Source organism: Austrofundulus limnaeus, unplaced genomic scaffold, assembly GCF_001266775.1.
Source record: "Austrofundulus limnaeus strain Quisiro unplaced genomic scaffold, Austrofundulus_limnaeus-1.0 Scaffold70, whole genome shotgun sequence".
NCBI classification, from domain to species: Eukaryota; Metazoa; Chordata; class Actinopteri; order Cyprinodontiformes; family Rivulidae; genus Austrofundulus; species Austrofundulus limnaeus.
Genome location: NW_013952472.1, coordinates 1,090,156 through 1,095,052, shown reverse-complemented (window position 1 = coordinate 1,095,052; position 4,897 = coordinate 1,090,156).

The window sequence follows — 4,897 nt, the reverse complement described above, 5'->3', positions numbered from 1 at the left end:
GCTGATATCGGACCGATATCCGATATTGATATCGGATCGGGACACCCCTATATAAAAGTACTGATAATTAATTATCAGAAACTAAAAGAACACATTATGCCTCCAACCTGACACAAATATTTTGACATCTCTGACTTGCCAAACTTTTAAACTTCACTTTCATCATTTTGTCTTCACTTGCTTGTGGTTTTAACTGTCTTAAGTGTTTATAGAAATGGTTTTTACCAGCTTCTAGCCAAGATTCTGATGTTTCATTAGATACCAAAACATGTCTATGTTTAACTAAAAGAACTTCGAGTAATTAAAGTAGAAAAGCGGGGGTTTGGGCTAAAGAGATGGATGAACCAATTGGCGGGCCGAACTTTGGTCACTCGCGGATGTGGCCCACGGGCCGCCAGTTGAATAGCCCTGCATTATGGCCTATAATTAGCAAAGGATCTAACAATGACCTACTTTCCACACGCAGACAAAAAAAAAATGAGCCAAACTTGTGACAAAATATTTCAAAAGGTTTGATGACCCTCAGGTGAATTACCTTCGTATGTTACAAAAGCATCACATCACTTCCTTTATGTACTGTACTGTGGTGATTAGAGAAGAATATGTGATTACATATACAGTACCTCTTACTTGTATATACATTTTGTACTTAACACAAAAGGGTTGTTAATTATAGGGCTTGATCGAAGCTGCATCTTACATGTGTTAAGAACTCAGTTCACATTATATTTCTCACAGGTGGATAGGCTGCTGTGATTTGCCTTTGTGGTCTCTCCTGCAATATGAAGTTCCTCATCAGAGAAGAAAGTCTAAAAGTCATTAGTGGCATTCTTTTCTTTTAGAAACACATACCTGACATCTGCTCTTACAGCATTGTTAGAGAATTGACAATCCATTCTAAACTGAGACAACCAGAGATATTTCCCCTCACATCATACAACAACTAATTAGCAGACTCAACCGAAGCAAACATCAGGGTGTTGCAGGAAATATGTTCATAGTTAAGCCTTTTTTGTTGAAGGAAAAGGAAAGTATCTGCCACCGTGCTTTTTTATGCTCCAACCAGGACCCCTATAGTCTTCCACCACAATAATAAACGATCAGGACCTTGCTATGAAAGTTTTATGCATTCTCAAAACCTTCCACCTATCATGTAAAAAGGGGAGCTCACTGCATTTCTAAAATGCACCTGACAACCTCACCAAGGCTGATTTTGGCTCAACTATATGCAATACAAATTAATCACTAGGCCATTTTTTTCTATCATAACTCTTGACCGTTTGTGTTTGGATAAAGACACAAAAATGTTAACCAGACAATGGAAAGCTAGAGAAAAAGAATAAACGTTTAGATCTCAAACAAACCTTTAATCAGTGGTAAAATGGTTGTTATTTTTGCATAACTCATAGACTTGTGTAAGTTATTTCAGTATAAATGTTAAATAAAAAATAAATAACTTGCTTGGGTTCAGTGCTGTCTAAACAGAGTCAGAAATATTCAGAACTGAATCATGTTTATGATTAGACTCCAAGTTGATTGAAATCAAGTTTATTGCTCACTGGAGAGTAATAAGATGCTTGGAGAAACAAACAAACAGCCTATTTTCTACCATCTTTACGATGTAAAAAAATAAAGAAGAATGCTCTTATTTATTCCGAGTCGTCCTTGAACTTGGATCTCAAGAGCCAAATGACTTACAGGCTGAAGTACACAATTAAGTTGGCCTCCAGTCCAGATACAATCAGAGCCCCGTACAATAAACCAGAGCTGATAGGATGAGGCTGAAGGAAGTGAAATGCATCAGCTTCTATCTGATAGAGATGTTCCCCTCTCCCTCTTCTCTACACAGATAACACTGCAGACATAGCTTAAAACCTGCTTTCAGGCAAGGAGCTTTTAAATCTATTCTATAAGCCCTGTGTTTTCTAAGATGTAAAGATCTCCCAAATGATTTAAACTTAATGTAGGTTTTTGTTTGTATGACCATAAGAGTGCATGATTAACTTGTGCATGTCTAACCATGTCCAAAAACAAATATGGCAATTTTAGTAAAGTGGCCCTGAATAAAAAAGTTTAAAATATCTTCTGGTTAGTCGGTGCATATGCCTACATAAGCTTTTGATTTTGTTCTGTACACACTGTATAAAGTTTTTAAAAAATGAGGAGACAGAGATGACACATCAGTAGACAGGGCTGATATAGGCCCTGTCAGCCCAGAGGATGCTATCAGCTGCCTTACAAGATTTTTCAGCCTCTTCCAACAGATTAACTGTCTGGCAGTATCAGCCCATTTCTCAAACTGACAAATGTCACTGTATACTGATGACTTGTGAATAATCTGTGAAAACTCATCTTGCTTGCAAAAAAAAAAGACAGAGTAAAACAAAAAAAAATAAAAAAAACATCAACAACTTTTTTTGCTTGTACAAGGATTTTTGTAGGTTATGTTGACAGGGAGTTAAACTATTTTTAGTATGATTAAACAAAACAAATATAAAATAAGCAAAGTGATGCAGCTATATCCTGAAGGAAAGACAGCAAATAATTTTCAAAAGTCATTTTCCCCCCTTGAATCCACTTTAGTCAACAACAACAATTTATTAAAAAGGTTATACTCTTAGTCACAGAAAACAAAACAAAAAAAAAATCAAAGCCTTATTTTAAGAACAGTTATTTTTGTTTTAGAGAGGGTAATGGCCACCTTGGGCTTACATACCAGTGACAAGGGATGTCATATGTGGTGCTTGTAGCTGTCAGTCTAAAGACAGGGTGGACATCAAGTCTGTTAAAAGGCTTTTGTTTTTTATTGCTGAAAGCTGTCAGTGAGCTACATAGTGCCAAATGGGAGAATAATCCTACTAAACTTATGTCTGATCAAAACAGGATTTATTTCCCATTTTCTAGCACATGTCCCTTTGCAGAATAAACTTAATGGCAGGGGTGCACAAATATATCAACTAGCTGATTTTCTTAATGTTGGGAGATCAGAGATCAGTCGATACTTAGATAAGAACAGTGGGAAAGATTGTGGAGGTAGATGAGAAGCCAAAGATCTAAAATAGCAGCCCCTGTTCCCTTTTGCTATGTGAGAACTACTGTTTCAAGTGTATTGTTCAATGTTTTTCAACAAAACAAGATTGGAACATTGAAGGTGTATAACCTTATAACATCTGACAGTGTCATCTATTTAAAATATTGGTATGAGGCAAAATCGTAATTGGCAGGTCAGACACTGATCAGTGATCAACCAGAAATCTGCAATCGGTGCACCCCTAAGGTTCAAAATGCAAGCAAATCACCCGTGTGGGAAATTATCACCAAAAAGGATTAAGCTTCCTTTATGCTGTCTTCACTTTATGCACACTTAACTCCCATTAGTATCATGAACATTTTTGCACTGCATGAAGTTTGATTTGGAACTCTGCATCTACTTTTTACTTGCACAGTTGAAAATGTAAGTCAATAAAAGGACCAAGTGTCTGACAGCTACTCTTTGCTCCATATATTTGTGCAAATGCTTCCTTTACTTAGCTAAATATTTGTCACGGTTTGTGGACAATTGAACCCAGGAATGCAGATTAACACAAGGAACTCAAACAAACCTCAAGATTTATCAACAAACAGGCCGATATGGCAATAAATAAATAAAAATAAAAAAGATAAACTATGAGCAGCAAACACAAGAAGCCATAAAGAAGAACCAGACATGAATCACAACAGTGTTTGACTGAGGAAACAATGGAAACTGGGGGATTATTTGGACAGGGGCTGATGAGTGGAGTGGAAACACATGGCAACGATGACGACTAGCAGAGGTGTCAAAAGTATTCACATGCATTACTTAAATAGAAGTATAGATACTAGGGTTTAAAAATACTTTTTTGAAAGCAGAAGTATCAACTCAAGCTTTTTACACAAGTACAAGTATACAAGAAATGATTTTAAAACTATTTAAATTATAAAAGTAAAAGTAATGAACACTTAAAAAACGCCGTTAAGGATAAAGCTTAAGCTGTGCCACAGGGTTCAATAGTGTACCCCCCCCCACCACCACCACATTTTTTCTTCTAAAGCCAATAATGAGTTTAATGTTAAATTACAATATTATTGTTGAAAATTTTGCAATTAACTAACTAGACTAGTTGTTTCAGCCACGATCATCTTCATTCTAGGCTCCATCTGCTACAGTATGTCCTACTGGAATGTGATGTGATTTGTGTCATACAGGTGTGAAGGAGTGCATTCCATCCAATAGGATGTCACAATGTTATATACTGTATTTAGATTTCTCATACAACCACAATCAAATTCACTCTATCCATGGGCTCCAGGTATCTGGATAGATTTCTATTTGTTGTATTTTTTTCTGAATAATGAAAAGATGGAATAAAAACAAGCCAAAGTTACATAGAAATGAAATACCTTTTGCATTTTTAAAAATTAAGGTGTAGAAAGTACAGATAATTGAATTAAAATGTAAGTAGTAGAAGTAAAAAAGTAGGCTGAAAAATAGTTACTCCACTGAAGTATAAATAACCAAAATTTCTACTTAAGTATTTGTACTTAGTTACTTGACACCTCTGATGACTAGGGACAGGTGAGAGTAGATCCGAAGACCCCTTATGATGAAATCAAACATTGGATCTGGCGTTCCCTCGCCCGGACGCGGGTCACCGGGGCCCCCCTCTGGAGCCAGGCCTGGAGGTGGGGCACGATGGCGAGCGCCTGGTGGCCGGGCTTTCACCCACGGAGCCCGGCCGGGCTCAGCCCGAAGAGGAGACGTGGGTCCCCCTTCCAACGGACTCACCACCTGTAGGAGGGGCCAAAGTTTACAATGTGAAATGGGCGCAATGTGAAATGGGCGGCGGCCGAAGGAGGGGACCCTGGCGGTCTGATC